We start from the raw sequence: 13,351 nt of genomic DNA, 5'->3' as shown, positions 1-13,351 counted from the left end.
AGATTCATGTTTCAGGAACATTGTAAAACAAACCAATGACTCAGTTGTGTTTTCATTGGACTCCATATATATATATTTTGGGGTGGGGGTGGCTATGGGCAAATGCTTGTAGAATGAAGTATTATTTGAATATACAAATGTAAATTCAAGAAAGCCAGCAAAGCAGGTGAATACTTTATAAGTGTACAAAATGAACCAAGCCCTTCTTCAGCCACTCAGTGTGTATACATACCAAAGCCACATAATTACACAGTAATTATGCAATTTCTAACTTGAGCCTTCAATATCTGCACTAAAAATTATGTACCAGTTATACTTGGAACTGTTATAAGGTTTTAAGGAAGAATGAAATTACCATGAATTAGCAACTTGTTGGCATCTTTAAGACTTTAAATATTTAGTGTTGAAATGGACATGTTACAAGGGTCTGCATATGCATTAGCAACACATATCATATGTGCATTCGCATTGTATTTATAAGTCTGTGTTTGCATGAATATGGATCTATTTACCTCACAGTTGTAAACATTCACAAAGATAACATCTTTTTTATTTTAGGTAAAAGTTTTGTTTTTCTAAATATGTTTAGCCTGCACAATTTAGCTAAAGTGTTTCATTAATAAAATTTAAATGAATTTAAAATAAAATGAAGAAAAAAACTTTGTAAGAAACTAGTATTCTGTTACTCTGTAAATCCCAGCTCTGAAAGTTGTAGGCACTTAGCAGACAGGCCTAACGGGAGCTTCACAGAGACTAACGGGAGCCTTGGCACACAAAGTGCTCAACAAATGTGTAGTGAATAGATGAATGAATGAATATAAAAGTGGTTCACGTGAGCTTTGGGCCAGAGTTAAGATTCCTTTTGCAAATAAGGGAACATAGAGTGATATCTAGAAGATGCCAATGAAGATATAGAAACAAGAGGTGCATATCCAAGCTACCGGCTATTCCAGGCTCCTACCAGGGCAGTGACTTTGTACATACGCTGTTTTTCATTGTAACAAAGCTTGCTCCTCATCCAGCACCTACTCATACATGGCATGGGTATAAAGCCTGGCGAAATAGAAAATACCACCACAGTAGGATCCCTCTGCAGCATTCTGGACTCTCATCTTCCCTCCTCAAACAATAGGAGAAAAAATAGAGATGAATAAGAGTCTGGCTTTCTCCAATTCTTTGCCATCTCCACAAAGTGGAATCTGCTCACCTTTCCTAAGGAAAGCACAGCCAGAAAGAGCAGCAGCAAGCATTTCCTAAAAACCTGCCATGGGTAGATTTTCCTCATGGTGGGACATAATGATGGAGATAGCATTGTTTCTTCTCTCACAGATGAGAATGTGTGTTATAATCAGAGGAAATTATGGAAGAAGCAGTCACTGAGAGCTAGAGCAATAAAGGGAGGCTTTGCAGACAAAGGAAGTCATTAACTGGGCAATAAAGAACACAGGGTGTAGTGCTCCCCTCCCTGTGTCCATGTGTTCTCATTGTTCAACACCCACCTATGAGTGAGAATAGGCGGTGTTTGATCTTCTGCTCTTCTGTCAGTTTGCTGAGAATGATGGTTTCCAGGTTCATCCATGTCCTTACAAAGGATACAAACTCATCGTTTTTGATGACTGCATAATATTCCATGGTGTATATGTGCCACATTTTCCCTGTCCAGTCTATCATCGATGGGCATTTGGGTTGGTTCCAGGTCTTTGCTATTGTAAACAGTGCTGCAATGAACATTTGTGTGCATGTGGGGTCAGTTGGGGGGAAATGGGGGAGGAACGGTGGAGGGTGGGGAGCTGGGGAGAGATAGCAAGAGGAGAGATGCCAGATGTAGGTGATGGGGAGGAAGGTGGCAAATCACACTGCCACGTGTGTACCTATGCAATAGTCTTGCATGTTCTTCACATGTACCCCAAAACCTAAAATGCAATAAAATAAATAAATGGAGGAAAAAAAAAAAGAACTCAGGGGCAAGAATGGTAAGTCCATGTTACATAGTATAGTCCAGGAGAACCACAGAATGTGAGTTAGGGGTAGGTATGGACACTGGACACTGAGTAGACCAGTTGGAAATCAAGTTGGAAATCAAGCCCTGCATGTTTCCCTCGAGCCAATTGTTCTCAGTTTTGGGTATTTATTAAAATCATCTGAGAAGCTTTTTGAAAACCAGATCATATATGAGTCCCATTCCTGGCGATTCTCATTTAATTGGTCTGGGATGAGGCCCAAGCATGTTTGCGTTTTCGTTTGTTTGTTTATTGCTCTCTAGGCAATTCTAACATAAGCCAGGGTTGAAAATCATTGTCTAAGCCATCAGAATCCACTAGTGTTATGCAACTGGCATCACTTAAAAGACAGCTTCCAATACTCCCAAATGTTTTGGAACCCAAGTCCCAAATCATTGGGTGGAATGGAGTTAATATTTTGTAAACCTCAAACCAACGTCATTCAATGCCTCACTTTGTAGTCTTCTACCTGAAAGGCTGAGCAATGAAGCTTACTGCCACATAGAAGGAGATGGCAGGATATCACCTTAAGCAGTGGTTTTCTTTGAAAAAATATGGGGCCTAAAACCCATGATCCAGATACTCTGAGGTGAAGCTCAGGCATCTGCGTTTCCCAAGCTCTCCTGGTCATTCTAATGCTCAGATCCACTCCGAACAGAGAGAACACTGAGTTTTCAACCCCCACTCCAGACCAAACCAACTAAGTCAGATTCTTGGGGTGGACCAGGCCTGAGTGTTTTGTAAACCTCCTGTGGTGACTATGGAGTGCTGCCAAGGTTGTTTATCAGATAAAGCAGGGATTCCAGTGTTTTGTATGTCATGGCACACATAGAAAATGACCATTAGGCCAGGTACAGTGGCTCACACCTGTAATCCCAACACTTTGGGAGGTCGAGGCGGGTAGATCACAAGGTCAGGAGTTCGAGACCAGCCTGGCCAGCATGGTGAAACCCTGTTTCTACTAAAATAGAATACAAAAAATTATCAGGGCATGGTGGCATATGCCTGTAGTCCTATCTACTCGGGAGGCTGAGGCAGCAGAATTGCTTGAACCTGGCAGATGGAGGTTGCAGTGTGCTGAGATTGCACCACTGCACTCCAGCCTAGGCAACAGCGCCAGATTCCCTCAAAAAAAAAAAAAAAAAAAAAAAAAAAAAAAAAAAAAAAAAAAAAAAGAAAAGAAAAGAAAATGACCCTATTTCATAAGGCACACTAGGGTAAATTAGAAGAAATTTAAGGGTTTGATATATGAAAATATGGGGCTCATGGTTTTAGAAAATATATTTTATTATCATGTAATTTTGATTTTAAAACATTAGCAATGATTACAAATTTAAAATTTATAAATAACTTTCAAAAATATTTTCACAAACTCACTATTGGGTACTACGCTCATTCATTACTTAGGTGATGAGATCATTCTTACCCACAATGTCAGCATCACCCTGTATGCTCATGTAGCAAAACTGCACATATACTATTTGAATCTAAAATAAAAGTTGAAATTATGTTTTAAAAAAATATTTTTGCATATTGTAATGCAAAACTGCAGCTTGTGTCTGTGACTAGAACTTCATTATCAGATGTTTCTGAAATAGTTACAAACATTTTTTTTTTCTGAGATGGAGCCTCACCCTGTCACCCAGGCTGGAGTGTAATGGCCCAATCTTGGCTCACTGCAACCTCCACCTCCCAGGTTCAAGCGATTCTCTTGCCTCAGTCTCTTGAGTAGCTGGGACTGTAGGCCTATGCCACCACACCTGGCTAATTTTTGTATTTTCAGTAGAGATGGAGTTTCACCATGTTGGCCAAGCTGGTCTCAAACTCCTGACCTAAAATAATCTGCCCCCTCGGCCTCCCAAAGTGCTGGGATTACAGGCACGAGCCATACACCCATCCTACACACAGTCTTCGATCAAGATTTTTTTAAGTCTCTTCAAATTCTTAATAATCACTATGAAAAAGAAATTCTCTGTTTTATAAGTAGTTCATAAAAAATTCAAACCACTTTTACAACTTAAAAATATGAAAGTTAAAGTCATAAAAATTACAATTATTTGTTGAATAAAACTAAAAATTTTAATAAGATTTTAAGAGCCTTATTTTCTTTCATTGACAAAGATAATGTTGAAATTTATTTTGAAAATGTGAACTGGCAATTGCTACAAACAGAATAAATACCCGGAATACAGCTAACAGGGGAACTAAAGGACCTCTTCGAGGAGAACTACAAACCACTGCTTAAGGAAATCAGAGAGGACACAAACAAGTGGAAAAACATTTCATGCTCATGGATAGGAAGAATCAATATTGTGAAACTGGTCATAATACCCAAAGCAATTCATAGATTCAATGATATTCCCATTAAACTACTATTGACATTCTTCATAGAATTAGAAGAAACTATTTTAAAATTCATATGGAACCCAAAAGGAGTTCATATAGCCAAGGCAATCCTAAGCAAAAAGAGCAAAGCGGGAGGCATCACTCTGCCAGACTTCAAACTATACTACAAGGCTATAGTAACCAAAACAGCATGGTACTAGTACAAAAACAGACACATACACTAATGGAACAGAATAGAAAACTCAGAAATAAGACTACACATCTACAACCATTTGATGTTTGACAAATCTGACAAGAACAAGTAGTGGAGAAAGGATCCTCTATTTAATAAATGGTGCTGGGAGAACTGGCTAGGCATATGCAGAAAATTGAAACTCAACCCCTTCCTTACACTTTACAGAAAAATTAACTTAAGATGGAGTAAAGACTTAAATGTAACAGCCCAAACTATAAAAACACTAGAAGAAAATCTAGGCAATGCCATTCAGGACAGGCATGGGCAAAGATTTCATGACAAAATCGCAAAAAGGAATTGCAACAAAAGCAAAAACTGACAAATGGGATCTAATTAAACTAAAGAGCTTCTGCACAGCAAAAGAAACTATCATCAGAGCAAACAGGCAACCTACAGAGTGGAAGAAAATTTTTGGAACCTATCCATCTGACAAAGGTCCAATTTCCAGAATCTACAAAATAAAAATTAAAAGGAGGCAAAGGACATGAAGAGACACTTCTCAGAAGGCATTTATGCAGCCAACAAACATGAAAAAAGCTCAACATCACTGATCATTAAAGAAATCCTATCAAAACCACCGTGTGATACCATCTCACACCAATCAGAATGGTGATTATTAAAAAGTCAAGAAACAGCAGGTGCTGGAGAGGTTGTGAATAAATAGGAACACTTTTATACTGTTGGTGGAAATGTAAATTAGTTCAACCATTGTGGAAGGTGGTGTGGCGATTCCTCAAAGATCTAGAATCAGAAATACCATTTGACTCAGCAACCTCATTACTGGGTGTATATCCAAAGGAATATAAATCATTCTCTTACAAAGATACATGAACACATATGTTCATTGCAGCACTGTTCACCATAGTGAAGACATGGAATTAACCCAAATTCCCATCGTGAGAGACTCAATAAAGAAAATGTGGTACATATACACCATGGAATATTATGCAGCCATGAAAAAGAACAAATCATGTCTTTTGCAGGAACATGAATGGAGCTGGAAGCCATTATCCTCAGTAAGCTAACACAGGAACAGAAAACCAAACACCACATGTTCTCACTTATAGGTGGGAGCTGAACAATAGAAACACATGGACATAGGGAGGGGAACATGACACACTGGGTCCTGTCAGGGGGTGAGGTTGGGGGAGGGAGAGCATTAGGAAAAATAACTAATGCAAGCTGGGCTTAATATCCAAGTGATGGGTTGATAGGTGCAGCAAACCACCATGGTACATGTTTACCTATGTAACAAACTTGCATATCCTGCACATGTACCCCAGAACTTTAAAATTAAAAAACAGAAAAGAAAATGTGAATTGATATGGATATCAGTCAGACTTTCTCAAAGTCAGGATTTTAAACAGTGATGAAGCTACAAATACACTTGTATAATTAGAATAGTCATTCTGCAGCTTGCTTGAGGCCACTCAAAGGGGACTAAAAGAAAATGCCATACCAGGACCCTCAACAATATTTCTTCCCCTCACCCATGTTCCTTGGGCTGAGCACTGCACTTGCAGAGCACCCTCAAACAGCTCCACAGATATGATCAGCAGGATGCTGAAGTACAACTCCACGTTGTAAGACACCTGCTCATCCACACTTTCAGTGTCACAGCAGTCACACGTGTTGGCTGTCATGCCATAACCGATTCAAACCAGGTTCAAACATTTTACGGGTTCAGGACAAGAATATAGCTAGAGGCCCTTAGACTAAATATCTAAATTCAAAATTCATAAGCAAACTAGTAAACTGTTACATAAACTGCTTTCTTCTACATCCCTACATTGACAAATATACTTTAATAGAAATAAAAATCTAAAAATATGTGCAAAGCTATGATTTTCTATGTTACTGAAAATAAACAAGATATCAAATATAACAGAATTCAATTATTGTCATACATGTCTGCCTATTCTACTAATCAGTGGTTGATGTTTGTTGACTACTTAAATGAAGGAATATATAATTTATAAGTTACTATATACTAATTCCACAAAATTTACTTTCCTTCATTTTGGTAAAACCTTTTTTATGCTATTATAATCAAGATTGTCACATAATTTTTGTTTTTTAATGGTAACACGAAATTACACAATTATTCCTGAGTCACTGTAGTTTTTAGGTAAGTTTATACTAATTTCAGTTTAGAGAAAACTCACTCTTCAGCGGCAGGAGAAGCTGAAATTATCAATAAATTATTAGAGTAATAGTTATTATCTTAGATTTAGAAAGATGTGTAAATTTTGGATATAATATGTACACATTATAATGGGATTACATGTGATAAATTATCATCATCATAGAAAACTTTACAAACTATCATAATTTCATTGTATAAATTATCACTTGTCTCATGATTTTCACAATTTTTGAAACAGTAACCAGATTCAATAAAAAGATAATCACTATAAGACATCGTACATGTTACTTCTTCCTATATATAAATTTCAGAGTAATATAAATTTTAACCATTACAAAGTTAATAGTTCTTTATCTGCCACCTATAACCACTATAAATACTATACCAATTGATGTATCTCCAAAACCAGAAGATAGAGAAGCAAGAAAAAGTACCCTCCATGTCACTGGGAAATGGTTCTTTACTGAGCAGGAATTACCACATTCAATCTTTTTGAAAAGAAAGGTTTGATTTGACAGATTGGCTAATTTGCCTCTTTTTTTACCTAAGTGCTTCTGTTGTTCAAATATTTCCCACATTCTAAAGTAGGGACTAGCTTCAACATTGGCAGTGGTACAAGCCACAAACCTTTAAAGCATGTGTCAAGGGCATACATTGAGATATTTCTAAAAAATTTTTTCTCCTTGAGGTCCCGAAGATGTTCGTCATAAGAACAGATGTGTAAGGTTGCATATGTCAGCCTTCAACACCAGAACCTGAGTGACAGAGGTGCTTATGTGCTCTTAAATAAATCTTTATTTTTGTATTTGTGGTATGTATTATCCTTCAATACAAGGCCTAGAGCAGGGATTCCTATGGCTTAGGTCTAAAGATGGTATTAAACCTATTCATGAAAACTCGTGGCATATTTGCTGGGCAATGTTGAGAGGGAGAGAGTACTTTAGGGGGAGAACTGCATAAATAAAAAGGAGGCCATAGGTAGGATAATAAGGGGATAGGAGGTGTGTGTGTGTCTTTGCACATAGGAGTGTGGAGTGAGCAAGTTTTAATTTCTCGTTGTTTAAGAGATATAGAAGAGTGACATCATTAAGATGGGGGAATAGGAAACCCCAGACCCCATTCCTTCACAGAAACATTAACTAAACAACAATGTACAGACAAAAAGTTTTTATGAGAAATCTAGAAATCAGTTAGGAAGTTGCAATACCCCCAGGCAAGCTCAAAGCCAAGAGCAGCTGCATTGAATGGGTAAGAAATCCATTTCATTTCAACCATGTCAGCCCCTCCCTCAAGCCAGCATATCTCTGGGAAGAAAAGCCCAATATACAGCTTCTTTCATGAGAGGTAGAGAAAAGAATGAAATGTATGTTCAAACTTTCAGGTTTTGGGGAACTGCCCAAGAAACTGGTTTCTCTCTCACCTGACTCGGAAGATTCATGGGAACTGACATACGTTGGATGCCTGGGAGCCACACAAAGCAAAAGAGAGTCATGTGCTTGGAGCAGTGCCAGAGAACTTGTAATACCACAGATAGAAATTAGCATGGCTTGTTGTAATCAAGAGTAAGCTTGTTGTAATCAGGAGTGGCTTTTTCCCTGGGGAAGAAAGAGAAGGGTGGTATGTGCATCCAGCATCCTGCCTTTTCAGGGGGCTTCCTGAAGGATGAGATTTTGCCTCATCTGATTCAGAGTCCTGATGGGAAACCAACATACCTTGTATGCTTAGGGCCACAGGACAAAAAAACAAAAACTAAAACTAAACTGAAAACTCAGTCAAGGTTGCACCAGAAAACTTATAATACTACAGAACAGACACCAGAGGGAGCAAGAGATTACAAGCCCTGAAAAAAACAACTTGCAAACCTCTCTGATTGAGAGAAACCAGAGAAAACACATCTCCAGAAAAGATGTGAGAGGCCTTCACAATCTCTAGCTGAAATAACTGGTGAAGTTATTTCCTTTTATGAAGCCAGTGAGTAAAGGCCAGGAGAGATGGCTGTTTTTCAAATGCATAAATGCCAACACAATTATAAGACACATAAATAGGGAAACATATCTCAATCAAAGGAAGAAAATGCATTTCTAATAACCAACCCTAAAGAAATAGAAGTACATGAATTACCTGACAAAGAATTCAAAATAACCATCACAAAGATGTTAGAAAAATAATAAATGAACAAAAAGAGAATATTAACAAAGAGAAAAATTTTTAAATAACCAACAGCAATTTTGGAGCTTAAGAACACAACAGCTGAATTGAAAATTTCACTAGAGGGATTCAACAGTAAACATGATGAAGCAGAAAAAAACATTAACAAACTCAAAATCAGATCATTTCAGATTACCCAGTCAGAAGAACAAAAGGGGAAAAAAATGAAAATGAATGAATAAAGCGTAAGGGACTTATGGAACCTCATCAAGCAGACTAATTATACATTATGGCTATTCCAGAAGGAAATGAGATAGAGAGAGAGAGAGAAAGAGTTATTGAGAATGGTATAAGACATAATGGCTGAGATTTTCCCAAATCTGGGGAAGGAAATAGACATACAGATTAAAGAAGCCTAAAGGATCCCAATTAAGATAAATTTGTAAAAGTCTACATTACAATCATATTGCCAAAAGTCAAAGACAAAACGAGAATTTTGAAAGCAGCAAGAAGAAAGCTACTCACCACAAGAAAATGATTCCACATAAGAATATCAATGGATTTCTCAGCAGAAACCTTGCAGGCCAGCAGAGAATAGGAGAATATATTCAAAGTGCTAAAAAAAAAAAAATACTATATATGTCAAAACTGACAGTCAAAAATGAAGCAAAAACACTGAATTTCCTGGATAAAAGCTGAAGGAGTTCCTCACCGTTAGACTTGCAGGAAATGCTATAAAGAATCCTTCAAGTTGAAACAAAAGAATGGTAGACAGCAACACAAAACATGTGAAACACAAAAACATGTGAAAGTAAAAAACAAGCTGGTAAAGGTAAATGTATAAACAAATACAAAATATTGTAATGGTGGTCCATAAATCACTTTTAATTATAATATAAAAGTTAACACAAAGTATGAAAGAGAAATAAGTAAAAGATTAGAGTTTTTGTATGTGACTGCAATTATCAGCTTAAAGCAGATTGTTACAAGTATTTTATACAAGCATCATGTTAACTACAAAGAAAATACATTTAGGAGATACATAAAGGAAATTAAGAAATGATTCAAAACATGTCACTATCAAAATAACAACACCAAGAAAGAAAGAAAAAAGAACAAAAAGCTACAAGAGAGAAAATAATTAACAAATGGCAATCTTAAGTCCTTCTCTATAAGTAATTGTTTTAAATGTAAATGGACTAAATTCCCAATTATAAGACATAGAGTGGCTGAATGAATTTGTAAAAATCAAGATCTCACTATATGCTGCCTATGGGAGACTGATTTTAGATTTAAAGACACATGCAGGCTGAAAGTAAAAGGATGGAAAAAGATTTTCCATGAAAATGGTAACCAAAAGATAGCAGAGGCGGCTATACTTGTATCAGAAAATATAAACTTTAAGTCAAAAATTGACACAATAGACAAAAAAGGACATCATATAATTATAAGAGTGGCCAATTTACCAGGAAGATAAATCAACTATAAATGTATATGCACCCAACATCAGAGCACTCAAATATATGAAGCAAACATTAACAGAACTGAAGGAGAAACAGACAGTAACACAATCATAGTAGGAGATTTTGAATCAAAGTAGATATTTTTCCCCTCGCTGCTTTCAAAATTCTCTCTTTGTCTTTGACTTTTGGCAATTTGATTATAATGTAGACTTTTACAAATTTATCTTAATTGGGATCCTTTAGGCTTCTTTAACCTGTATGTCCAATTCCTTCCCCTTCCTCACCTTCAGTTATAGCTAGAACATCCATACTGAAAATCTATAAGGAAAGAGCAAACTTGAACAACCCTATAAATCAGATCTAATAGATACATAAAGAATATTCCACCCAATAGCAGCAGAATTCACATGCTTCTCAAGCACACATGAGCATTCCCAATGTAGATCACCTATTAGGCCAGCAAACAAGTATTAACAAATTTGAAAAGACTGAAATCATATCAATTTCCAACCACAATGAAATGAAAATTAGAGATCAATAACAGAAAAAAAAAAAAACTGGGAAATTCACAAATATATGAAGTTAATCATATACCTCTGGACAACCAAGGGACAAAAGAAGCAATTAAAAGGAAAATTAGAACATATCTTAAGACAAATAAAAACAAAAACACAACATACCAAAACTTATGCAAATAAGCAAAAGTCGTACAAAGAAGAAAATTTATAGTGATAAATGCCTACATTAAAAAAGAAGAAAGATCTCAAATAAATAACCAAACTTTACATCTTAAGGAACTATAAGAACTGAAAGGAAAATTAAAAACATACTAAACCCAAAGTTAGCAGAAATGGAGAAAAAACAAGATTAGAACAGAAATAACTGAAATAGAAAATAGAAAACCACAGAAAGAAATCAATGAAACTAAAAGTTGGCTTTTTGAAGAGAACAACAAAAATGACAAACTTTTAGCTATACTAAAAAAAAAAAAAAAAAAAAATTAAAAAAAAAAAAAAAAAAAAAAAAAAAAATAGGGAGACCCAAATAAAATCAAAAATGAAAGAGGAAATACTATAACTTTTGCTACAGCAATAAAAATAATTATAAGATATGACTAAGAAAAATTGTATGCCAACAAATTATATGCCTGGAAGAAATGAATATTCCTGGAACATATAACCTACCAAGTCTGACTGCTGAAGAAATGAAAAGAACAAACCTAGACTACTAAGAACAAGCCTATAACTAGTAAGAAAATTGAATCAGAAATGAAAAAAAACCTCAAAGAAAATCCCAGGACTAGATGGCTTCACTGGCTAATTCCACCAAACATTTAAAGAGGAATTGATGCCAGTCTTTCTTGAACTATTGTAAAAAATTGAAGAGAAGGGAACATGTCCAAACTCATTTTATGAGGCCAGCATTATCCTGATACCAAAGACAAAGACACTACAAGAAAAGTAAACTAGAGGCCAATATGCCAGATGAATGTAGACGCTAAAATCCTTAATAAAATACTAGCAAACAGAATTGAACAGCACATTGAAAAACATCATATACTACGACCAAGCAAAGATGGCTCAACACATGACATCAATCAATGTGATACACCACATTAACAGAACTAAAGATTAAAATCGCAGGGTCATCTCAATAGATACAGAAAAATCATTTGACAAAATTCAACATACACTCATGATAAAATCCTCAAAATATTAGAAATAGAAGGAAATTACTTCAACACAATAAGGGCTATACATAATAAGATCATGACTAGTATCATACTAAATGATGAAAAACTAAAAACTTTTTCTTTAAGATCAAGAACAAGGCAAGGTGCTCATTCTCACCACTCCTATTCAATATAGTACTGTTAAGTCCTAGCCAGAGCAATTAGGCAAGGAAAGGAAATCTAAGGCATCCAATTCAGAAAAAAAAAGAAGCAAAATTATCTTTGTTCACATATGACATGATCTTATATAGAGAAAATCATAAAGATTTCACACAAAAATACTATTAGAACTAAAAAATGAATTCATTAATGTTGCAGGATGTAAAATCACCATTAAAAAATCAGTTTCATTTGCATACACTAACAATGAATAAACCAAAAAGGAAATTAAGAAAATAATCACATTTACAAAGAATAAAAAAGAGTAAAATATTTAAAAATAAATTTAACTAAGAAGATGAAAGACTTATATACGGAAAACTAAAGATCATTGATAAAAGAAAGTAAAGAAACATAAACAAATTGAAAGGTATCCATGTTCTTAGACTAGATAATGTCTGAACGTTCTAATGTTCTATCCATAATGAACATGGATAATGTTAAAATGTCTCTACTACCCAATGAGATCTACAGATTTAATGTCATCTCTATCAAAATCCCCAATGTCATTTTTTTTCAGAAATAGAAAAAACAATCCTAAAATTTATATGGACTCACAAAGAACCCTAAATAGACCAAACTCTCTTAAAAGAAGACCAAATCTGAGGACTCACACTTCTTGACTTCAAAACATATTACGAAGCTGCAGCAATCAAAACAGTATGGTATTGGCATAAGGACAGAGTTGTGACCAATGAAACAGAATAGAGACCCTAGAAATAAATCCACACATAGATTGTCAAATGATCTTTGACAAAGACATTCATCTACACAATGGAGTAAGAACAGTCTCTTCAACAAATGGTGCTGAGCAAACTGGATAAACACATGCAAAGAAAATGAAAATAGACCCTTATCTTACACCATACACAAAAACGTACTCAAAATGGGTTAAAGACTTAAACGTAAAACCTGAAACTATGAAACTTCTAGGAGAAAACATGGAGGAAAACTTCATAACATTGGTCTTGGCAACCATTGTTTGGATAAGACACCAAAAGCACAAGTAAAACTGTATGAAGCTAAAAACCTTCTTCCCTGCAAAAGAAAGAATGAACAGAGTAAGAAGGCAACCTATAGAATGAAAGAAAATATTTGCAAACTATGTATTTTAAAATGTAT

The sequence above is a fragment of the Cebus imitator genome, unplaced genomic scaffold (assembly GCF_001604975.1).
Source record: "Cebus imitator isolate Cc_AM_T3 unplaced genomic scaffold, Cebus_imitator-1.0 Scaffold135, whole genome shotgun sequence".
Taxonomy (NCBI): domain Eukaryota; kingdom Metazoa; phylum Chordata; class Mammalia; order Primates; family Cebidae; genus Cebus; species Cebus imitator.
The sequence above is the reverse complement of the archived record's forward strand: the minus strand, read 5'-3'. Positions refer to the sequence as shown.